Source organism: Manis pentadactyla, chromosome 18, assembly GCF_030020395.1.
Source record: "Manis pentadactyla isolate mManPen7 chromosome 18, mManPen7.hap1, whole genome shotgun sequence".
Lineage (NCBI taxonomy): Eukaryota > Metazoa > Chordata > Mammalia > Pholidota > Manidae > Manis > Manis pentadactyla.
The window spans coordinates 22,341,362-22,367,164 of NC_080036.1; the positions used below are offsets into that span (position 1 = coordinate 22,341,362).

General features: G+C 47.8%; 1 long non-coding RNA gene across 1 annotated transcript in view; it reads right to left on the minus strand.

Moving 5' to 3' along the window:
* Positions 1–22,510, minus strand: part of LOC130681467 (uncharacterized) — a 126,857-nt gene extending 104,347 nt beyond the window's left edge. Inside the window, exon 1 of the long non-coding RNA XR_008994645.1 lies at positions 22,497–22,510. This is a non-coding gene — a long non-coding RNA (uncharacterized LOC130681467). The remainder of the gene's footprint in view (positions 1–22,496) is intronic.
* Positions 22,511–25,803: the final 3,293 nt, after the last annotated feature.

Sequence of the window (25,803 nt, forward strand, 5' to 3'; positions counted from 1 at the left end):
ACTCTTGTTGACCCATATTGCCAAAAAGCCTGCTGGGAAAGCTCAACCAATTGTTCTTCCCCCAGCAATTTAAGAAAATGTTTCCTGCACCCTCACCAACTGGACGTATTATAAAAACCTGTCAACCTCAGTTCACACCTTTTCAATAAAGCACAGCACTGTTCTGCCCTGTCTTGACCTCCAACGTGCCTGGACAGAAGCCCTGGGACTGAGAATGGGAGACAAATGACCAGCCAGACTTCGGGCACCCGGACGTCCTGTCCCCTCCTCTTCCAGGGCCCTGGGGCGGGGGGGTGTCTCTTTCTGTGTCAACTAGAGGTTGAAGGGGCTCCAGGGAAAGAAGGGGCTAAGGGCATCATGGCGTGCCTCCCGCACACTCTCAGGAGGACACCACTGCACTGCCCACTGCCCACCGTCCTCCTCCATCCCAAACCATATCTGCTGCAGAAAGCCTGAGGAAGAAAGGGGAAAAGCAAACGCAAGGGCGTGAAGACCTGGCCAGACCTGCAGGTTAGAGGGCAGCCTGTTCCCACCAGGGACCCCCTTTCAGCTGCAAACTGCTGCCTTCCACATTTCAATGCCACCGCGGGGGAGGGAGGCAGGAGGAACAGGAGAGAGCAGAGGGGCAGCAGAGAGAACTGAATAGGGACCAGGCGACAAAAACCTCTGCATCTCTTCAGTTCTGCCACTTGTTCTTTCTCCCTTTTTTCCCCTCACCAGAATGTGACATTCCGGAGTAGAAGGGTTTTCTCTCACTCGCTCTCTTTCTTTTTCTTTTCTTCTTTGACATTTAAAGACAATAACCTCTTGGGTGCATTGAAAGCTGGGGAGGAGCAGAGGGGAGGAGGGAAGAGGAAGATTGTTTCTGGAAGGACTGAAGCTCAGGAAAGCAGCTTTCATCCGCCCTGTGACTTGTCACAGCAGCCAGATTCCTTTTCATCGCTTTGGAGAGGAAAAGTGAAAAGACTTGGATTTTGCAAACAAAAAAGGAAATTCTCACCCCCTGTAATGAATGTGCTGTCTGACGGAGGAGGGAATTGATTATTCCTTGGAAAGGATCTTAGAGCATCAGGGAACAGTGTTCCGTGGAGCTAGCCTCAGAGAACCATAGCAGCAATCCCTCGGAACGAAGGTTAGGGTTACGGTGGGGTCAGAGCCAGGCTCACCACCCCTGCCATCCCTGAGGCGGAGGCGGCAGCCCCCCGGGCCAGGGGACACTGCCCAGGAACCCCACCCCCGGTGTCCCATGAGGGCCCTCTGGGAAGACCACTGGGTGGAAGAGAGGGCACAACAAACAGGCTTCTCTTTTCCAATTCTTCTTTTCACTCCAATTTGCAGCTGAGAAAACTGAGGTCCAGGAAGATTAAATACAATCAATTCAGCGCTGGCTGAACCAGGCCCAGAAGCCAAATCCTTTTCCTTCCAGAGCAAGGATTACCCCATCTCTTGGCCGCCTCCTGGGGCCGTCCGGGGAGATGGGAGTCACATCTGGAAGTCACAGGGACCCTGCAGCCCTGGCTCTCCCCACCCACTCCTGAACAAAAATAGCAGGAAAATTAAGTGACGTGTTCCCCTGGGGGAAGGAGGGGCAGGGACATGACTCAAGCTGCAGTGGGAAATGGGCAGGCTTGAGGGAGGCACAAGGGTGATGTTTTTATTCTGATGTTTTCAGTGAGGTCAGGGGGCTGAAGCTGGAGTGGTTTGCTGACCTAACACCCACCACGAACCCTGAAAACCCAGGGGAGGAAATGGCTGTGTTCTCATGGCTGGAAGACTGGGGTGAGTGAAGGAGCCCAGGGCGTCAGGGACCCAGGCCTGAAGCAAAGCTGCACAGGTGTCCTGGGGCTACTAGCCAGGGGCCACTTTCCAAGGAAACTAGTGATCTAGGGAGCACGGAATGGGGGGCCTCCTCCAGCTCTCCCAGACCCGCGGATGCAGCGCCCCCCCAGAGGCCACGTGACACTTCCCTGGTGGGGACAGGACCCGGGGCTTTGGCCAAGGGTATGGGAGCGCCAGGTTCTCCAGCGAGCTGAAGGGGAACGGGACCCGTTAACATATAGGTAGTTAGAAAGACATGACCTTATTCTACACCCCAAGCTGATGAAGCGAGACACACGGATTATATAATTTAATGTCTAGACCCTCGTCACAGTACTTTAAATCCCTTTAGCCTCCACATTGACTAGAAAGGACTACCCTGAATTAAAAATACCCTTTTCCTACCATAGGAAATATTATGTAATGGAATAGACCTTTTTTTAAAAAATAAACTTTTAATTTTAGAATGGTTTGGGATTTTTTTTTTAATCGTAACAACAGTACAGAGAGTTCCCACGTTCCCCTCCCAGAGTCTTACGTTATGCACGTCTTACGTTAGTAAGGTATGTTTGTTACAATTAATGAACCAGTATCAGTGAGTTACTATTAAAGTCCTTGACTTCTTCAGATGTCCGTACCTTTTACCTAATGCCCTGTTTCTGTCCCAGGATCCCATCCAGGATTCCACATCACATTCAGTTATCATGTCCCCTTAGGTTCCTCTTGGCCCCGATAGTTTCCCAAGTGTTCCTTGTTTTTGTTGACCTTGACAAACCTGAGAGGTATTGATCAGGTATTTTGTGGAATGTCCCTCCCCTGGGATTAGGCTTATGATTTTCTCATGAGTTGACTGGGATTATGTATTTTTGAGATCACACAGCAGAAGTGACGTCCTCATCCCATCTTATCAAGGGCACGTCCTATCACCGTAACCTACCACCCTTGCTGACCTTCACCCCTGACTGAGGGAGTGCGTGTCAGGTTTCTCTACTGTGAAGTCACTCTTCTTTCCTCACTTCCCACACTATCTTCTTTGGAAAGAAATCACTGCGCACAGTGGGATAACATGGTCTAGCTGGTAAGTATCGCATATCTACGTACATTATTTGGAATTCTTCCACATGGAAGATTTGGAATAGACTGTTTTTAAAATATGGACTAAAATTACTAGTTCAGCTCTGTATTTTTCAGAAATAGGTGCTAGAGCATATCAGGTGTTCTCAAATGGTGTTCCACAAAGCTGTAGGGTTCCAGGAGGAATTTTAAGGGCTTTGGGGGAAAGGGGACAGTGAGCAGGGCTCCAGTCTCAGATTTCATATCACTCAGGGCAGCCCCAATATCATCAGTTTTTCTTGTAAGTATCCCTATAAAATAGATCCAGGGAAAAATAATTTTACTTGTAAAAAAGAAACTTGAAACACTCGAAAGAGAATGCATGTTGCCTTGGTTGACTGTGAATGCCTCTATCACTTTCTATTTCCTGACTTCTAACAAACTTATTACAAGGTTAGAAATGTCTCGATTAGATTCCATTTTAAAAGAGGGAAATATATTCTGTTGGAAAACTGCCTCCCCACCCCCACCCCACTTTTCCCTGGAGAAAATAGAAGGGTCAAAGAGACAATCATCCTCAGGTAGGAAACCTGCAAGACCAGAGGAGCGCTAAACAGAATGTGAACACGAAGAGCTGGCTCTCTGAATCGTCCTCAGTCCATGCCGTCCCATTTCCTGTTGAATCAGGAGGCAGGAATGACCAGAAGTCTGCATGCACAAAGGGCAAAAGCCCCACCTCTCCCCCTTACTCCAAGACTCCATGCAAACCGGGTCACCAGGCAACAGTAAGCCCTTCCAATTACTACTCAACATTATTTTCAAAGTTTTTCCTAAGTTTTGCCAGATTTAAGATGATGCAGCCCAAGAAGCCAGCTAAGTGTTTTCCGAATAATTCTCTCTCTCACCTCTTTCTAAAAGAAGACCTGATGTTGCCCCCCATAAAGGCTCTGGGGCCCCAGTTTTCCTGTCTACAGTGAAAAGACCATTCCACATCCATGCTTTGTAACTGAATTTTGGAGGAGCTATTAGCCAAATCCACTAGAATCCACCCACTCTTGGAGAGAGAGACAACATGGTTTCCTGGAAAGAGCTTGGCTTGGCACCAGGTTGAAATTTTAATACCAATGCTATTACTTACAAATTGCATGAACTTGAGCAAGTGACTTTATTCCTAAGCCTTGGTTTCTGTGTGTGTAGAATGTGATGATAATGGCCCTCGCATGGCAGCTGTGAGCAGTGATGAGGCGGCATGCGCACCAAGTCTGGGCCAAGGAAGGTGCTGCGTGCATGATAGCTCCGGATATGTTTAAACGCTGGGGGAGATCTTTCCATTCACAGAACCTGCTTCTCTTTCTTAATAAAAAGTCTAAAGCGTCATTCATAAAGAAGACAGCTGGTTCTATCACCCCACAGTGGAATATAGGGTACAGAGTAATATCTTCCATCAGGGGCTACTTTTCAAGAAAACTAGTGACCTAGGGAGCAAGGAATTGGGAGAACTTACTTGCAAGAGGTGAGCTCTTACACAGCACTTACAGTCGATCAGGATGATGGTACTAAGGCCCTTTCATCCGTGAATTCACTTCATCCTCCCAACAGCTCTACTCAGTAGACACTGTTACTATTGTGGGTTTTCACATCCTTATGGTAGTTAAGGAACTGGCCCTAACCCAGCTAGTTGGTGGTGGGGCCCAGTTTCAACCCCGACCGTCTGACTCCAGAGCCCAGCCCCTGAGCCACGGCTCCTGTGACCTGCTCCTAAGCCACACACTAAAGAGTGTGTCTAAGTCATCTGCCTGTGAGCACAGAAGTGCTCATCGGGAAGGAGAGCTGTGTGAACCAGGCCAGATTTGTAAGTAGCAGGAAGAGACTCGAGTTGGTTTGAGCAGAAAAGGAACATACTTGAAAAATGCATCAAATACACAGAACGGCTGGAAAGGGGAGTAGCTGTTCTAATATTAAAGAAATGAAAGGACATGAGACTTTTTGGGGAAATTTAAATAAGCACTGGATACTAGGTATTATAGAACTGTTGTTCATTTTCTCAAGAGCGATAACGGAATTATGGGCATGGAGAATGCCCTTCTTAGGAGCCATGTGCTAAAGTACCTAGAGGTGAAGGGTCATGATTCAGACAACTTGATTTCACATGGTTCAACGGATGTGTTCGCCTGTGTGTAGAAGGCGGATGTGCCCACAAATGGGGGAAATGTTCAAACATTGTCAAATCTGAATAAGATACATGGATGTGCACTGTATTCTTTTGATTTCATTGTGGATTTGAAATGTATTAAAATTAAAAGTTAGAGGTAAAAACTCTATTGAGTGAACAGATCAATATCCCCCGTCCTGATGCAGAGGGTTCAGCCCGGCTTCTGCCATGAACCCCACCAGCACTGGCCACCTGTCACTCCCACGAGCACCCCCAAAGCTGCAGCCCAAGAACCTGATTTTATCACAGCCACAGTCCAGAGAGCATTTCTTCTGGGCCATCCCCAGTCCCAGGCCAGCCTCTGGGGCATGCAAGGGAAGCCCGGAAAGGAACACGAGCCATTCCAGCTGCTATGGTGGGAGGTACAGCCAAAACTAGCCCAGACACCTCCAACCAGAGGTCATCTGTCTATCCCGTTTGTCTCGGTTCCTCAGAGTTCAGAGTTTAATGCTTTTGCTAATTGCTTAGTGAAGAATTTTGACTTATCCTCACTAACATCGGATTCTTGTTCTCCTATCTTTGTTCCTTCATCATTTTATTGTCATTCCACCTGTAACTGTTAGCCTCCTCCAATTCTCTATTTATTTTTTTGTATATAGGTCAGTTATTTATAATAAATGAATGACCAAATTAATGTGATATGCGAGGATATGGGAAGAAACTGGGTCACCGAGCCCGGCTCCCCTCTGGTTCATGACTCATCCTATCTCCTCCGCTACATAACCCAAAATTGAGGACAAGTCCTCGGCCCCTCTGAGCCCCACTTTTCTCCTACATGACTATATTAAGAGTTTGCATGATTTGGGGCACTTTCTATGGGCCAGAGGCATTACGAGCATCATTTAATTTCTTTCTCATATGACCACCTATGAGGTGGGTCTTAACTTTATCTCCATTTTATGGATGAGAAACAAACTCAGAAAAGCTGAGGGACTTGCCCATGTTACATGATTAGCAAGCAGGAGTGTTGGGATGCCGGCTGGTCGGGCTCGAAAGCCCGCACTTCATTCCAATCCAGGTCCCCATTCAGAGCAAGGATTTAGAGAAACGCAGCAGTGCAAGGATCATGTCTGTCACATGGACACTCTCAGTGGCTCTTGGGCCCTCTTCCTGTCTGTCACTTGGTCTACAATCTTTTGCAAACTTTTCCAGTTTGATAAACTCCTGCATGCAAACCCAAATGATGTTATGTGATGTCAGAAACCTGTTAGCTCTTGGAGGGACACAGGGAAGGCAATATAACACAGAGAAGACAAGTAGTGATTCTATAGCATCTTACTACACTGATGGACAGTGACTAATGGGGTATGTGGTGGGGACTTGATAAAATGGGGAGTCTAGTAACCATAATGTTGCTCATGTAATTGTACATTAACGATACCAAAATAAAAATAAAAAATAAGAAACTTGTTAGCTCTTTGGAAAGCTCCAATCACACAGAGATTAGCTCTCAGGATATTCTTTCAGAACAATGGATACCCCAAAACTAATCACTCCTTTTTACTAAAGATTGAGATACAGAAGACATTGCTGTTTCTTCTCCTTTTTCTTCCTCTTGTCTATTGAAATTTTTTGTGGAGATACAGTTGACATACAGAATTATATTAGCTTCAGGCATACAACATAAGGATTTAATATTTGCATATGTTGCACAAAGATCACCACAGTCATTGTAGTTAACATCTGTCACCACACATAGTTAGAAAAATGTTTTTTCTTATGATGAAAACTTTTAACTTAGCAACTTACAAATACGCAATGCAGTATTATTAACTATGGTCGCTGTGCTATACATTACATCCCCAGGACTTATTTATTTTATAACTGGAAGTTTGTACCTTTTGACCACCTTCACCATTTCACTTACCTTCCCACAAGTCCCCCGCCTCTGGCAATCACTAATCTGTTCTCTGTACCTGTGAGCTCAGTTTTGCTTTGTTTTAGATTTCACATATAAGTGAGATCATACAGTACCAGTCTTTATCCAACTTATTTCACTTAGCATAACGCCCTCAAGGTCCATGCATGTTGTCGCACACAGCAAGATTTCTTTTTGTGTGGCTGAATAATATTCCATTGCGTATCTATACCACATTTCTTTATCCATTCATCTGTCAATGGACACTTGGACTGCTTCCATATCTTGGCTATTTTAAATAATGCTGCAGTGAACTTGGTGTTGCAGATATCTTTTTAACTTCATGTTTTTGTTTTCTTCAGATAAACGCACAGAAGTAAAATTGCTGGATCGTATGATAGTTCTTTTTCCTTTTTAATTTTAGGGGAAGCGTCCACCATGGCTGCACCGATTTACATTCCTACCAGTGGTGCCCAAGGGTTCCTTTTTTCTAGATCCTCACCACGACATTTTTATGCCAAAACTGGAAAATCACTTTTCATGTCCTAGAATTTTTTCTCTAGCTTTTTTATGGACGGTCCCTGAATTCCTTCCAACTTTTACACTCTAGTGAATAGGACTCTTGAAAAGCACAGTCTTTTTGTCCAGCAAGAGAAGAAAGAGCTTGGCTAGGTTGTGTTACCCTCCCAGCCACTCCCGCCCATCCTCCTGGTCCCGCCAGAGTGACCTTCACAAACCCCAAATCTGAGCATGACCTTCCCTACTTTATGCCCTTCAAGGATCCTGCCCTCCTGGGGCTGAAAACGGGTCAGAGGCCTGGCTGGGCATTCATTCCTTTGGTGCACAAAGATTATTCAGCATTTCCTCTCTATCAGGCTCTGTGCTTTACTGAACACCCTCTCACTTCCTGCCTGTTTCTTTCTTTGCATATGTGGTTCCCTCGGCTCTTCTTGGCCTTCCTCATTCCTCTTCATTCTCCAGATGTTGGCCAAGTGTGATGCCTCTAAGAGCCTTCCTTAAACCAGAGTCTGGCTAAGACGACCCGCCCTGCCCAGGCCCACCACTGTGGCCCAGAGCCACGTCACGGGCTCCCCACCAGGGTGCTCATCCCATGTGTGTCATCTTCAGTTCACTTGCCTCATTCTGCCCCTGAAGTCCCATGTTAAGGTCATATTCAGGTCTCTATCCCCGGGGCCCATTCCATGCCCAGCCAGAGCAGATGGTCCACAAATGGGTCATCGAGTAAGTGAGTCCCTGCCCACAACTTATTAGCTGGGAGACCTCGGGCCATGCATTTACCCTCTTGAAGTCTCAACTGTCTCCCGTTTCAACCGGAGTTGCTAATGACTCCTCCGCAGGTCGTTGAAGTGAGGAGTGAGCAACAGAACGTGTGTTTTTAGGTGCTTCTGGCCGGGCCCAACCGGGCCCAAAATCTCCTGTCTCCCTGGGGGACTCAGAATCAGAGCATGTGAGTCATGAAAGAAGGAATAAAAAGGCTCCAGGGACACTGAAGAGTACACTGTGCAGCAGCGATGTCTAGGGAGAAATCGGTCAGAAGGCCACCTGAGCCCTCTGGCAAAAGCCAGAAAGGGCGCTCAGCCCGCTGGGAGAGAAGGCGAGGCTGTTTCCCGGGCCCCTCGCTTTCACTGGTAGTTCAAAGTAGATGCTGCCTTAGCCATTGGCGTTCTCCAAGGGCAGCAGGGAACAAGCAAGGCCCGCAGCCACACTCCACGCCCTCCTTAAGCCTCGACCGCGATGGCTCCAGCCTGGCCTGCGCAGTCAAGACCAGAGACAGAGTCAGGAGCCACGGGGGCAGGACCCGGAAGGCCCAGAAGGAGGTGGCAGGTATGACCAAGGGAGGTGGTAGAGAGAGGTGTGACAGCTGGCTCAGGAATGCCCCAGGCTGAGGAGATGCTCGCCTGTTCCAGAAGCTTCTTTAATTGTAGATTTGAGAAGAAATGAGACAAGAAAATATCTGGAGCGGCCTGCCCCAAAAGTTATAGAACTCACTTATTTTTACAAAAAGATGAGAAAACAGCCTAGCATAGGTGCCTGAAGTCTCCAAACAGGTCCTGGGTTAATAAGCAGGGCCAGAAAATGTTGGAAAAGTCTTCGGGGAAGTCGTAAATATTCAACACCAAGGACTGAAACAAAACCCAGAATGAAACCCATCTACAAATATCCTCCCCAGTGGGGCTACGCACACGTCCAGACGTGCCCGGCCACCGGCCGCCGTCCCCCTTGTGATACTGACACGGTCAAATGTCGTGCTAGTGGAAGACTTTAATTGAAGCTGAGTTAAATTAATTACATCATTTTGCTGTCTGAGCTTAATTCTCCTGAAGTTACATCATGAAGCCAGGGCATTACAAAGGATTAGGGGCCAAAGGAAGGTTGACGTGAATAAGGTTTCCATATGGCCATGACTCACGCCTAACAGTCATGCCCCAAACGTGGACCCTCATGACTCACCACTGATATCAGCACACTTCCATGTGGCCCCCACACATGTGGATATCTAATTTGCCTCCCCGTTTAGGCAGAAGTGAGGAAAGCCACCGACGGGACTCACCATCCCAAATGGGGCGTCTCAAGGTCTGTGCTTATGCTGGAAGATGTTGCGACTCCCTTACTCCAAAAGTAGTGCTGCCTAGGATGCTGGTAGGGGCCATGTGGAAAACAAATGGTCCAGGGGTCACATGTATTTGGGAAAAGCACTGATAAATGGGTTTCCTCACTGCAAGCCTCCTTGGGACTCCAACCTGCTAGTGCTTGCCATGAATGCCCAGGAAGGCAATAGAGTATGGTGCATTTCCCAAAGCTGGCTCTCTGAGGAAACCTTTTGAAGGGGAATCTTTCAGTTGTAGCTTCTCCTTTCACTGTCCTCCCTTGCCACAAAGAGAGAACAGCCTCCAGACGGTTGTGTTTCTAAGATGGAGGATTGACATCCATCCCTACCACTCAACATGTTCTGCATGAGTCTGTCCCTTATTCCTACATGCAGAAAAATGTGCTCTGGTTTCCACTGGAGCACTGCTGTGTCACATAGTGTGGCAATGCTGAGAGGAGCCTCTGGGATCGTTTGATTCTCATGTTGCCATTGAGGAAAGTACGGCCCTTGGAGCAAAAGCGACTAGCTGGACACACGCAGAGCCAAGACTGGGCATGCATTATCCTGACTCTCAATCCACAACCAGAGGAACCGCTTCTCGTGCACAAATAAACAGTTACTAGTTGATTAGGTAATGAGTTACTAAAGTTGCTAATTACTAGGTTACTACATTGGAAAGTTCTTCTTAGATAAATGGATTACTAGGCAGATCTGGCAAGAAACTTCTTAACAGAAGAGACAGAAACCAACCCTCAACCGATGGGTGGCAATGCAGAAAGGAGATAAACGCAAATGACAACAGCTTACTCTAGGTTTGCATAAAATCCTGACATAACTCTACCTAGAATTTACCACATTATTATTTGGGGATCTTCTCCCTGTATTGGTTAGAGGTCTCAGTTGCAAATGACCAAATCCGCTCTAGGTAGTTTAAGCAAAAAGATGATGTATAAAAGGATATTGGATAATGCATGGAATCTTTAGGAGGAACAGAGAATGACAGGGTGCCACCCAGCAGGGATAACAGCCAGCCACACCATGGGTCTCCTCTAGGGAGACTCCACTGACACTACCGTCCAACAATCGGCACCCGCGATACTAGCCTGGATGTTAAACGCTCACAGTGGCGCTAGAAGAGCAGGTAACTCCACTGCCATACTTGCCAGAATACCTGCCTAAACTCACCACCTCCGCTTGCTCACACCAGCATCCGGATCTCAAGCAGATGCATCTGTTAGACCCAGCAGGTTACATGCCTCACTTCATGTTTAGATGAAACTGTGTTCCCCTAAAGTTCCTACGGTGAACCCCTAACTCCCAAGGTGACTGCATTTGAAGAAAGAGGCTTTCTACTGGTAATTAAGGTTAAATGAGATCATTAGTGTAGGATCCTAATCCAGTATGACCGGTGTCCTTCTGAGAGGAATTGACACCAGGGACGTGCACACAGAGAAAAGGCTATGTGAGGACACAGCAAGAAGGTGGCCATGCAAGCCAGGAAGAGAGGCCCCAGGAGAACCCAAACCTGCCAACCCCTGGATCTTGTCTTTCCAGGGGTCAGAAGTGTAAGAAAATAAATTTCTGTTGTTTAAGCCACCCCGACTGTGTTATTTTGTTATGACAGCCCGTATAAACTCATACACCCAGCATGCAAGTGAACCTGATAAATATAGTTTGTTGTCTTCCAGACTTAATAATATAGGAGGAAAATTACAAGAGCCAATCACAGACTCCACCACACTTTATCTAAACAACAGGTTATCAATTAATAACAAGAACACACAGGGGCATTTTTTGTTGTAATGGGAAGAGGGGATGCTGCAGGCATTTAGAGAGTGGGACCAGGGGTAATAAATGTCCTGTGATGCATGGACCAGCCCAGGTCACAAATACATTTTACTCAAAAATGCGAACAGCTCTGCCCATTGAGAAATGCTAGGCTAAAAGGTGAGCTTCATGAAGACAGAAATGATGTCTTTAATCTTCTCTCCAACATCAGCACAGAGTCTGGCTCAGTAATATTTTATTGTGTGGAGAAAGTGTTTAAGAAAGGAATGCTTATATGGAGGACCAAAGAATGGGTGGACAGCCCAGAACTACAAGGAGCCAAATATCTGAGCCCTAGAGGACATAAAACTTTAGTGTTCTCTGAATTTCTTAACACTGAACCCTGGGCCTGAAAAGTAAAAGATACTGAGTAGAGGTGCATGGAAGAAACCATTTAACTGATTGGGTGGTTAATTAATAAATGGGTCAGTGGGGGATAGAGTCGGTTTGGAGGGGTGAGCTGGGGTCAGCCACTGGGCGTAAGACACACTGGGGGGCGTGCGGCCATTCAGTCCTGGGTCATGAAACTTACACTCAACCAAAGTGCTCTTGTGACATGTATTCCAACCACCGTGATAAAGGCCCTTAAATGGTATCAAGATCCCTAGTACCTACGTCACTCTATAGGTCAAAGAACCGCCCCGGTCGAGCACTCTTAGTAACTTAATATGTCCTCTGAAAGGTACCACGGTGACCAATGACTGTCCCTCAAAGTAGCTTTTTGGATTCTTTTAGAATAAATGCAAGTGAGCCTCTTTTTAAAGAGTATGGTTACAGATCGAAAAGATCAGTGATAGAAATTGAAAGAGTTCAGGAAAAGCCCGGCCTAGGTGCCTGCAGTCTCCATCCTGGTGCGGAGTTGACAGCTGTGCCAACTGGCGCGCACGCATCTGGACGTCCCCAGCCACCTGCTCCCCTCGCCTTTGTGAAACTGATACTGTCCGGTGCCCTGCTATGAGTCCTCCTCCAGCTTCTCTGGAACTCACCCAAATTTCCCTCCGTCTGTCACCACCCCACCATCCACCTTGGCCACGACAATTGTTGCCAGGCAGCCCCACCGCCCACCAAGCCTCCCCGGCACCCATCAGCTCAGCTATGCCACATGCATACCTCTTCTCACCTATTTAACATAACTGCATTTCCTGCCATGTTTCACACAAGGAAACACATCCAATGAAGCAACTGAAATACTAGTAGAAAAGGGACACAGTCTAGCCATTGGCCTCAGTGTTTCCTGGAAGCCATGACATAAAGGAAGTCAGATGGGCTCTACACATTTAATTAATGGAGAAGAAAACTACAAACTCCTCAAGGGAAGCCATTTTCTTTTTCCCCCAGTTCTACATTAAGAAATGCCTCCTCTGGGATTTCACAGAGGGGCAATGAGAGACCCCAGGGAACAAAGTCCTTGGCAGTATCACTCACTAAAGATGCAATAGCAGATTTTATATGATGGCTTCTTCCCTCTGAGCCAAGAGTATGCAATTTAAGTGCAATTTCAAGAAGGCATCGTTCCCAACAGACTTATTTTCTTAAATCTGCATTTCTCATGTCACTCCACGGCCCAGAACCAATGCCGTATCTCTGTTCCCTACCACATCTAAGCGCATATCTCTAGCCTGTCTCATAGGCTTTCCCCGTCTACAGAAACCTGCCCCTAGCACTCTCTGGCTCACCCTCCACTCATCCCCACCTCTGGCTAGAGAGTCTTCACCTCTCCTGCCTCCAACCTACTCAGTTCCTGTACACCATGAAGACAGGCCAAAAAAAAATGAGAAGGAAAAAGGGGGAGTAACATGGAGAATGGGAGAGAAAACGAGGAAAGAGGCAACAGGCAGAAGGGAACGGAGGGAGGGAGGACACTAGGACCCTCCAGGGCCGTGGACTCTGCCAGGCAGCCTCAGCCCAAGGGCTGCCACTTCCCTGAACTTTCTCTCCCCACCTCAGGGACCTGGATTTCCCAGTGCCTTCCTTTGCCCTGAACTGCTGCTGCCCAGCAAGTCAGCTCCATGCTCCTCCCACCACATGCCCTCTGGCACCCTAGGCTCTGGCAATACCAAGAATCAAGAACTGGATGTTCCTCCAAGCACACCACAGCAGCCTACCCAGCACCCGTTCTCCTTTCCTCCTTAATAATAGACCTTGGGATTTATTAGGGCTGCAATGTGGTCAGCTGAAAGACTGTATTTTACTGCCTCCCTTGAATCCAGGCAGAGAGCGAGCAGTCTCTTTCTCTGGAGCTGATTTAGATAGGAGGAATAAAACCATGCTTACCCCTTTTCTCTCTCCCTTCTCTTTGCTTGGAACACAGACATCCTGGCTGGAGCTCCAGCAGCCATATTGTGACCTTGAGGATAGAAGTCACATGTCGAGGATGGCCAATGCAGGAAGTGAGGAGTTACCTCCATATCAGCCCTAAATTGCCTGCTTTTGGACTTCTTTACAAGAGGAGTAAACCTTCATTTAGCTTAAGCCACTTGTTTGGTTTTCTCTTTCAGACAGTTAAACCTAAGTCTGATAGAACAGCTGAGCCTTTGCATAACTATCCTCTCTTCCAGGAACCCTTTCTTCCCAGTCCCATACTTGAACTTGTAGTCATGTTTGAAACCCTCAGGCAGGTACATAATAGTTGTTTAATAAATATCCAAAGAATTACATAATAATTGACGAATGTAAACTTCTAAGAAAGAAAACTAGACTATTTACACAAAAATGAAAATATTCTCTACTCCAGAGTGCCATCTGCTCCTCAGTCTCAACTCTCAGTGGGACTTCTTTGGTCTAAAATCCTCAGAAGCAAATGTGGTCTTGGATGAGGCAGGAATGCTAGTCAACACTAGACACGCTATACGGCACAACTCCTACCAAGAACAAAAAAAAAAAGCAAGAGAGAAAAAACATATTTTTGAGGGTTCACAGAAACACCTAACATTTTTCATACTTGCTTCCAATTTTCCATGAAAATTAGCTGTTTTTCACCCACATTAGAATTGCTTTCACCCCAAAATGGCTTTCACGCTGGGGTGAGGAGCCCAGAGTTCCAACAGATTCTCCACAATAAAAAATGGGGAGCAGAGCATGCATACATCCCAGGTGAGAACAGGGTGATGCGGAGTCCCCAGCTGTGAGGCAGGTGAGGAGAGCTGGCTGTGGCCCCTGGGAAACTCTTTGAAGCCAACACTGGCAAGAAAGAGGAATTCCCCTTCTGGAAATGAATATTCAGCTAAGCTGGAACCAACGACATGAGCTTCTGAAAGAAAATAAAGCACGCTGACACATTCTCTGTGCTTTCCCTACGTGGCCATGGGAGACGCGAGGAGGAACTTGCTTTCGGTGGAACTCAACAAACTGCTGAGTTCCTGATGGTGCCTGGTGAAGAACTGGGTGCCGGGGATCCAGAATGACCATAGCACCACTCGGCCCTCAGGCCCTGTATCAGACCCAGTCAGAGGGAAATGACATCATCATTAGCACCTGTGCTGTTATCATCATTGCCCTCCTCCCTGCAGGGGGCTGTCATGTCTGTTACTCATAACCTAAGAGATGAGACTAGCCTGTAAGCAGATGTTTGTTAGGCAGTGTGACAGATGCAATGTTAGATGTTTCTATGTGATGAAACAGTGAGGAGGAGAGATTATCTGGGAGGCTCAGGAAAAGTGTAATCAAGAGGAAGATGTTGAACAAGGTTTTGAAGGATACATAGGAGTTTGCCAATCTAAAACCAAAGTCGGACACCTACAAATTCTCTTGTTTCCAAAAGTCTTTAAATATGAACCTGTAGGATGGACACAGTGTTTGAATCTATTCCTCAGGAAGATTACTTGGAACAGCCCCATTCAAACATTAATGTGCACACGAGTCACCTCGAAATCTTGGTAAAATGATTCTGGTTCCAAACATGTGGGCCAAGTCCTGAGAACTGGCAGTGTGGAGGAAGGAGATGCTACAGAAACTCCTGAACACTCTCAATATCTGAACTTCTCTTGTCAACCAATTACAAAGAGTTGTCAGGCAGCACGGGTGCATAAACCATGCTTAGAGAAGCACCAGAACTCAAAAATGATGGGGATTTTTGCCATTTATTCCACCAGAGCTGCCTCCAGAGGCGTGGTTCTCCACTGCACATAGAAATCCCTAAGGAGCCTCAACTATCCCCACACGCAGACCCCTCAAACTGTTACATCAAAAGGTGAAGCCAGGGCTGAAAACCAAAGCTTCAGAGCAAGGGTGCTCCGCTGGTAATTGCTGACGGCGGTGATGTGATGGCTCCCGGGAATGCTCTTAACACCCCCTTGACAAGCAAGGCAACAGGTGCCCAGGGAGGTATGTGACTTTTCTGGGATCACTTATTCAAAGTGTGCTGGGCCCCGGCCCCTCACTCCTCAAAGCGTGCTCCCTAGATCAGCAGCGGCCACCCCTGGACGCCTGTTAGAAATGGATCACAGATTGCTTTAACAAAATCAACTGCCCTCCCCCTCATCCACAAAAATGTCAACATCCAGGGAACTACCCCTTTGTACTTAGCTGCCTACCACCACTCCGCGACAGCAGGGACTGTCCCTGGACAGAACAGGAGAAAGCGCCAGATGCCCGGAATGTGAACCCTGGTCTGTGTGACGGCCACTTCCGTGTTCAGAGCTGGTTCCCCAGTCTATTGCAGACGGACTATAACAGCATCATTTGACAGGATGAAGGACAGAGCCCATGAGCAGCGACTTCAGTTAAATACCAGCCACAGCTGCCCCACCTGTCATGAAGAGGACCTCAGCCATGGAGCGTCCAAGCCAGTCAGTGACCGAGTATCTCCCTTTGCTCCCAGCCAAGAGCTGTTCCCACGTTTCTTGTGACAGATGCGGCCCTCGCTTTTACCCCTCCCTGGACCTTCTGCGTGGTCTTTGTTCCCAGAGTGGCTTAGACAGGAATTCGCAGAGCTGCTGTGGGAAGCTCTCTGGGCATAATCCCGGGTGGGGAAACAGCAGGTTCTCCAGCTGGACCCAGGTGGCGAGGGTGCAGGCCCAAGGCGGGCTGGGCGAACCCTGCAGCAGCAGAGAAGGGGTGCTCTGCAGGCCTTCAGTGTGCCCAGCTAGGCTGCAGAGGTCTCTGCTGGCCCAGCCCCACGGGGAGGGCCAGGGGTGCCCCCTTCCCTTCCCAGGCTGCCTGGCCCCTCAGTCAGCAACCCCAGGCACCAGAGACCCCCTTCCTTTTCCATAATACAGGCCAGCTTGTATGGGGAGCCTGGCCCTGCCGGGCACCCAGCTTGGGGATATCCCCACCTGTGGGGCTACCCTGGAGAGATAAGTGCTCTGAATTATAATGGCTACATGTGGGAGAGGGTGGGGAGGTCATTCTAATGCAAAATCAGGTGCAGCTTTGTCAGGAGTTGTGACAACAGGCAGTGACCATTTCTTAGGCCGACTGATGACCCACGTATCACATTTTGAATAGCAAGGATGCAGCACACCTAGGTGTGAAGACCTCCCCTGACCGCACAGCGCCGAGGAAGGTATTTAATACTCTGAGCCTCAGTTTCTTCATCTCCAAGTCAGAGTCATAATCAGTAGCTACTCCTTTGGGCTGAGGCTCCTGAGTGAGCAAGGGGTGAAGCCGGAGGTACCCCCAGGCTGTGCCTTCTGTAAATAAAGCGAGAGAGAGGATGTTGGGGACAGTTTGGGGCCCGGCAACACTATGACTTCCGAGAGGCCATGTGACAGCATAGGTTTTAAAATCAATGGCTCTTGGAGCCTCAGAAATGCCTCGTATGGGCAACAAGACTTGGGAAGGCTTTGTTGTTAGCAAGTAGGTACCTCTCAAAAAATGTTTCCTTTTTCCTATGTTAGATCTCTTTCCTCCGATCTTCCCAGAGAAAACGTAACAACAAATCAACAGGGTCACCCAGGGGCTTCTGGGAAAATCCATTCAAAGACCATGAGCATAAACGCCTGTCTCTAAATCACACTTACTAGTCAGGAACCTCCAGATACAAGCGATAAGAACCCCAACTCAAACCAGCTATAAAAGGTTATTCTGGCTCCCTTCCTTGACAGTCTGGTGGGGTTCAAGCACGGCTGGATCTAGGTACTCAAGTGAAACTGTTAAGAACTTGTCTCTCTTCGTTAGCCAGGCTCTCTGTGTGTGGTGCCAAAAATAAGCTCCAGTAGCTCCAGGTTGACAGACTTGGCAGAGATGTTCTTCCCGGAACATTCTAGAAGAAGAAGTTCCAGGGCTGATTCTTCCTGGCCCAGGTTGAGGGCTCTCCCTGTCCCTGAGTGCATTACCACAACCCCCTCAGTCCTGGGCGACATGCCTTCCTGGAGGCAGGGATGGGGCCCCGCCCTCCAAACACGTCTACACCATAGGAGAGTGGCGGGTTCGTTTTCTAGAGCTGTGATAAAGAAGACCACAAACTGGGTCGCTTAGACGACAGAAATTTATTCTCCCACAGTTCTGGAGGCCAAACGTCCAAGATCAAGGTGTCAGCAGAGTTGTTCTCTTCCGGAGGCTGAGGAAAGATCCAGCCCGCGCCTCTCTCCGGGATGCTGGTACCAGCAGACCCCAGTGATTTTTCCCTCATAACCAAAGCCCTCCAATCTCCCTCCATTTTCTTCTCTTTATTTCCCTGTGTCTTCATATGGCCTTTTTATAACAACACCAGTCACCGGATTTAAGGCACAGCCCACCCTGATAGAGTACGTCCCCACCTTAAAGGCACACCACACATTTGCGAAGAACCTATTTCCAAATGAAGTCACATTCTAAGTTTCCAAGTGGACATGATTTGGGACAGGGTGGGCTGGGGAAGAATGGACACTATTCAACCCAGTACAGGTGGTGAGTCAGAAGACAAAATGGGAGTAAGTACCAGAAAAAATAGGGTATGGATGCCTGGTAGGCAAAATCTGAAAACAACAGATGTCCGTAATACCACATAAGTCGCCACTCATCAAATCGTCAAATAGAGGATCTGTTGTGCCCGTGCCTAGAAACGACCGTGCCTAGTCAACTACACAAGAGAAATCCCACCGGAAACCCACTTCACTGCAACCGGGAATCTCTCTTTGATGGGAATGCTTCTTAGAAGCTGAGCTAAATTTATAACAAGTCTGAAGACTAAAATTCTCTTCAGGCGAACTCCCAGCTTCCCGGACCGTTCTGACTTCACGTGTGTCTGGCTATTGAGACCCCTGCCCTCCAGGGAAACCAGCTTCTGGCCACAGAGTCCAGATGTGTCAGAAAGTGTAAGGCTGTTTTGTGAGGGCGACGTCAACAAACTCTCCAGCCTCAAGAGACACACCCTCCCTCTTGGCGGAACTGGACCCATCTTTTCAGAATTACCATCACCACGACTCTAACCCAGTTACACATTTTGCTTCTTTTTTCTCCCTGCAGAAGGAAATTCTGCATTTCATTTCTTGGGGAAGAAATAAAAAGATCTAGGAGAAATTAAGTCAAACTCCTAATGGTGGTAATCTCTGGATGGTAGGAGAAAGGAGGGTTTCCCTGGTGTGTGAATTGTTTTGGAAATAAGAAAAAATAATAATAAAGATACTTCTAAGTTAAAATATCTCCTAGTGGCTCTGTGAAGCTCTCTCCAGCATGTTGGCAAGCTAACAACCATTGAGTTAGGATGTCTAGTAAATAAGAAAATTTCTCCCTCAACAACAAAATCTAAATGCAAAGAAATCAGTGGAAACAGAAACGTGCATGTAAGAAAAAAAGTCCCAGCCAAGTGACATTTTCTGTTCTTATTTCCTCAAAGAAGCCACAGTTTCCGCTTTGGTGCAGTGAGACAGCCGGGTGACCTGAGACCCTGCACATGGGTTGAGAGTTCCACTCCCCAGCTGTGTGGCTCCAGGCAAATCACTTGACCCATCTGAGCCTCCCCACTTTCTGAAAAATGCCTCCATTTTCCAACTAATTCACATAGTTGTCCTAACACTCCAATGGGTTGAACTTTCAAAGCAAGAACTTTGAACACAGGATAACCATCACTGGGCATCCTTAATTATTTAAGTATGTGATGGCATCTTGCCAGGCCCCAGTAATGCACACACAGAAACAAAAGGTAATCCTTTTCCTTAAAGGGATGGCCTTTTTTGCTTGTTTAACCTCAGGTGTGCTGAAATCAGCACACTCTTCCGCCCAGGGAATGTGAGCACCACAGCCCCTGCAAGCCTCCACTCTAATTATTGATTTGTTCCCTTTAGCTCCATTCCCCACCTCCACTCACCTCCTCCCTGCTTATTGGCAACTATTTTAATATATAGTCTTTTGTACACATTCCCTACAAGCTGTATATATTTGTGTGTCTATTTTTAATTTGCATAAGTGCATCGTTTACTGTTTCCTTCTGCTTCCTGGAGTTCTCACTATGTTCTCAAGACCTAGCTGTGTTGCTGAGGTATGTCAACCTGTTTCCTCTAATTGGGCCATTGTAGTTCACATGCATCCACGGCATTGTGCCAGACTCCCTACCAAGCTAAACAACGCTGCAATGAACATCTTTGTTCAGACCTCCAGGTACCAGCTGGCTCCCAAGGTAGACATCCTCTGGCGGCTTCTCTCCATCCTAACCCCCTTGCAGCTGTGCACACAGGTGCCTGAACCTCCATCCCCACCACACACAGCATTATCCAGCTTTCTAATAGATATGAGGGGTCATCTTGTTTAATTTTCATCTGATTACTAATATTAAGTACCTCTTTGCATGTTTATTAGTTGGGGCAGGGAATTCTTCTACATCTTCTAGATTCTTCTTCTTCGGTTCCTATCCCATTCCCATTTTGTTAGGAGTTACCATCTTTTTCCTGTTGACTTGAGGATTTTCTTACATAGTCTAGTTATATCATCTCCTGTTCTGTCATCTGTTAACTTTGTCCCTGGTGACTCAACCAGAGATCTTAATTTTGATGTACTCAAATTCCTGCCCTGTGGTTGGCTGTCAGCTAGATTCTTCCTATCAGCTGCCCAACCTGCTCCCCACACCCCAGCAGCCCCTGTACCAGGGAGCCGGGTCCAAGCAAGCAAAGCCCACCTAGGACTTCAGCCCTCCTGTTGGCTCAAGGATGGAGTCAAAGCACCTCCCTCTGGTATAAGGGCCCTTTACAACCTAATCCCACATTTCCCCCCTTCTTTTCTGCTATATTAACCCCCACTTTCATCCCAGTCCCCTCCATCCCCCTTCCACAAGTCTGCCTTGTATACATTGTTCACACTTTTAAGATACCCTCATCCTCCTCAGCAGGTAAATGAGAAGACTTTCTACTGCCCCTTTAGCTTTTGAGTACTTGGGGTGAGCTTTTTTTTATTTTTCCTGTTTATTATACACCATTGATATTTGCACATTTAACAAATGGGGTAGTCACTTGGGGAATAATCCTAATGGCCCATGATGTGTGACTGTCGGTATAGTCATAATCATAGAGTAGTATATAGTAAAATAAGGAATATTGGTATCTCCATTTTACAGGATTGGAGGCTGAGACTTTGTCAAAGAAAAACAGCACCAGACACGTGTTAAAGGCAGAAAGACAGGTTTCATTTAGACTATTGCCACAGAGGAGAGAGACTGCAAGATAAACTGAGCTCAACTCCAGCTAAGACAAAGGTAACTGAGGTTCTTAAAGGGAGAACAGAGATAGAACAAAAGGAAAGGACTATGGGGATATCAAAAGGGGTATAAAAAAGGGACCTGGGGATATGGGAAAATGGAAAGTTACAGAAGGGGTATGAGTGGAGAATTGCTAGAAATGGTTTGGCAAAGTGGGTTGGGACAATGCACATTTTGCAATTTGATAGAAACGCACTTCCTTGAGCAGAAGCTCAGCATGGGAACTGGGATCACTTTCAGGGACACAGCCTAGGGCAGGCGGAAGCCAGGCTGAAGTTTCTTAACACGGTGCTCAGGCAAGTCCTCTGTGCCATGTGGGGGCTCACAGTTCACGCCTTCCAGCAGTTACAAATAACTCGCACAAGGCTCCACAAACACCACGACAAAGCCTAGATTTAAACACAAGCCTGCCTAACTACAAAGCCCAGATTCAACCCCTGCCTGCTACTTGCAATTTCACTGAGTCGCCCTGCAGCAAACCCTGTGGGAGGCTCAGGAGCAGGTGTGGGTGGGTAGGCGGGGAAGGTACTTAGTCTGCTCAGCTGCCCTAAGTGTCCTGGGTTCCCTCTTGTCCTGAGGTAGCAGGACACTTGGGAAAGGCCATGAAACCCACTAAAAAAAAAAGAAAAGCTTTGTGGAAATGCACCAAGTGAGGGGAAAAAAAAAAAACTTGTGGGGAAGTTGAAGGAGTGAGTTATTTAAGGAATATGCAAGAACTATTTGCTTCTTAAGGGGAATGTGATTTAGGAGAAAGCCTAAACATTTCCTTCACAAATGAGAATGCTCGGAAGTTTCCAGAAGGCACTCTATCAACCGTCACCATTCTGAGCTACAGTGAACTCCCTTAGGAGGTTCCCGCGAAGAATGCCATTTTAGGAATCACCTGGAAATTAGCCATGAGGCCCTTCGCTGCAAGACACACCCTTAACAAAAAGAGACATTAGCAACACTACTTTCTGTGGCAGAAAACATCAGGTTGTAAAACTCAAGTCCCCCCCAGAGTCTAATTCAGATAATTACAGTTTGCCTCCTAGGACTCTCCCTGCAGATCCAACCGGCTCTAGTCGTCATCATTACTGCTATTCTTCTAAATTACTGGGCAGGGCAGGATTACAAGGCAGGCCAAGCCTGCTGCAGGGAAAATGGTTGAGAACACAATGCACCTACGTGCAGTGTGACACCATCAGGAAAGGGGGCAAGTGGTTTTTCCTGTGCATCAGCCCTTCCCAATGAGATGGACCTCTTGTATTGTCCGAGGACCCCAAGTTCCCCTCCACAACTCTGGCTTCTGGGAAACCAGCCGTCCTGCCTCAGAAGCAGCATCACATAAGAGTTAAGACCATCTTGTCAGAGCCAGACTTGCGGGCCCCAAATCCTTGTTCTGCATATCACAGAGATGAGAGAGACACCCCTTCCTCACAGGCAGTCAGGAGGAGGCACTGATTTTACATGTCACCCCACACAGAGGAGAGCCTGGGCCCAGCGCATGCCCAAAGGCATCAGCTCTTACCTGTCCACCCAGGATCGGGCCACTAGCCTCTCTGAGCTGAGCAGCAGCCGACATCATGCGGTGATGATAAATGATGAGTGGTTAGTGCGCACAGGTTGCTGCAAAGAGGTGAGCTTTAGGAAGGGTAAAAGGCCCTTGTCCTGCAGGGGAGGGAGTGGGTTGCAGGACTGGGAATGGGCTCTACCGTATCCTGGCTGTGGGGTCTTGGGTCACACACCTCCCCCTTTATGCTTCAGTTCCCCCATCTAAAAAAGGTCACCAGTTGAACACCTCATTTCCAAATTCTCATACTTCTGTTCTAGGACTTGAAATCAAGACCTGGGCCTGGCTGAGATCTTGTGAAGGCAGAGTTTATAAAATCATCCCAACTTGTAATATTTACATCTATACAGGAAACGAATTGCCTGGAATACAGACTAAAGTATGAGCCCTAGAAGGAGGTCTTGAGAGACCCTCTCTGCAGACCTCCAAGGGCAGTGCTGAGCCTGGGGATGGAGGAGGTGGTGGAGAGGAGTGAATTCCTCAGACGTCTGACAAAGACAGAGAGGAAAAAGCACTTGCCGGAGGCACTGCATAAATCAGGAATGCAAGGGGGTGTTCAGAGCCCCCGAGGTACCATCACTGCCATAGCCCGCAGGCAAGCCCGTAATCCCAAAGCTTCTGGTCCCCTAGACAGCTTCTGGCTGAGGGGCCACTGGGGAGCAAGTTCCTGACTCATCCAGCCTCAGCACAAAGACTTGATGCTGGTGCCTTTTCTAGCCACTCAAGCCCAGTGTAGACAACCAGTCTCAGCACCAGTGAAACCCACTCACTCCCAGACTCTGCCCACCCTGGCTTGGCTACAGCTTGTGGCCTGAGAGCAAAGAGGCATGAATCAGACTAGAGGGGGACAGGGCCAAGGACACTAACCCAGGAGCCAGCTGCCCACGTCAGCTGAGGAAGATTGGACCTTCAGCTCAAGGGTAGATGTCCAAGGCTGCCCAGACTCCAGATGGCTCTATACCCTGCCTTTCAGTCCACACATAGCAGAGGGGAGGGCTGGGGAAGGGGGTAGATGGTCCAGAGAGGAGAAGGGGCAAGTCCCCTGAGAACAGGAGCAGCAGCTCTGAGCCCACCCCAGGCCAGGGCTGGAGCCACTGGGGACAGGAGCGCTTAAGACCTGCCAGGTTGGCAGCCGCCAGAACACCCACGCACCACGCACCCAGAGGCAGGGGGAGAACTGCTGAGGGCTGCAGCTCAGCTTGGTGTGCTCTGTCCTGCCCAGAGAAAGAGGTGACAGAGGAAGGGAGGACATCTTACTACCCAACCCACCCTCCAGACTAAGCCCAGCGCTCCCTGGCACCTGGGAATGTGCCCAGCACACACTTGGCGCTCAGCAAATGCTGGAGAAGGAGGGGGCTGATGCTAACACAGATTCTGGCCCTGTTTGGGGTCCTGGCCATGCCCCCTGACCTCTCTGAGCCTCGGTTTCCCTCTGTGATAATAATACTGCTTGCCTGCAGGGTGTGTAAGAGATTCAATGGGAGGATGCAGGGGAACCACGTGGTCAATCAACTCCAAAGGCTGCACAAAAGCAGGAGATAAAAAATTGGAAACCTGTCTCCTTATACCTAATATGCTCAGTTACTAGTATTTTATTGCCAATCAAAGCAAAGAATTATACTTTTCTCACTTTCTTCTATTAAAGCAACCAAAAGAGGAGCTCACAATTTACACACACACACACACACACACACACACACACACACACACACTTTGCCACCTCAACCATGCTGCCCACAGGGTTCTCTCTCACAGCAAGGGGGCCCCAGCACCCATCCAGTCTGGGATTCAATGCCCAGGGACTCATTACTGACTGACACCACTTGCACACCCTGGTCCAGTTCCAAACCTGAGTCCATCTAATGCCCTACAGGCTTCCAAATTCTCCCCCCTACCCAGATCTAAGGCCCCAGTGTCCCTTGTCTGGACTATTCTCGTAACCTGCAAGCAGATTTTCCTGCCTCGCCTGGTCCCTGGGCATCCACTCTCCGGACTCTGGCTAGCGCGAACTTTCCAGAAGGCGTATCTTGATCATGTCACTCCTCTGAAATCCTTCCCAGCTCAGGACAACGTCAAAAAAGGGCCTGGGGAATCTGGCCCCTGGTGTCCTGTTCAGCCTCATCCCCAAACTCTCCCTTTGGTGGCCCTGCCCCCTGTTACAGGGGCCCTTTACCAGACCTTTGTCCCTCTTCCCTCAGGCTTTTGCAGACAGCTCTCTGCCTGGAACACTGTCCCCCTTTCTCCACCTGGGAGCTCCCATTCTTGTCTCTGATTCCCATGCAAATGTCCTCCCCCTAGGGAATCTTTCCCTAACAATAACCCCTGACCCCACTCCGGATTCCCCCAACCCCTGGGGGTGGAACTGCTTCCTTAGCGCCTTGCTGTGTTCATCTGTGCCAGTTTTTTAACTGTTTACAGGCATACCTCATTTTACTGCACTTCATTTTATTGCACCTTGCAGATACGGAGTTTCTTAGGAATTGAAGGTTTATAACAACCCTGCATCCAGCAGGTCTGTCGGCACCATTTGTCTGACTGCATTGGCTCAGTTCATGGCTTTGGGTCACGTTTTGCCAATACTAGTAATATTTCAAACTTTTTCATGAATATTATGCTTGTGATCAATGACCCTTGATGCTGCTATTGGAATTGTTCCGGGGATCCATGAACCATGCCCACATAAGACAGTGAACTCAATTAATAAATGTTGTGTGTTCTGACTTTCCACCCACCAGCCATTCCCCCATATCTTCCTTCTTCTCAGGCCTCCCTATTCCATGAGACATAACGATATTGAAATTCAGCCAGCTAATAATTCTGAATTATTAAACCGTGGCCTCCAAGTGTTTAAGGGAACGAAGAGTCGGTCATCTCTCACTTCAAATGAAAAGCTAGAAATGATTAAGCTTAGGAAGGCATGTCAAAAGGCAACACAGGCTAAAAGCTGGGCCTTTTATGCACAACAGTTAGCCAAGTTGTGAATACAACGGAAAAGTTCTTGAGGGACATTAATGATCAGAAAAAAAGTCATTAATTTTTATAAAGGGAAAAAAATGATTAGAAAGCAAAAGAGCCTTATTGGTGATAGGGAGAAAGTTTGAGTGGTCTGGATAGATCAAACCAGCCACAACATTTCCTTGGGCCAAATCCTAACCCAGAGCAAAGCCCTAACTTTCTCCAATTCTATGAAGGCTCAAAGAGGTGAGGAAGCCTCAGAAGAAAAGTTGAAAGTTAGCCAAGGTTGGTTCATGAGGTTTAAGGAAAG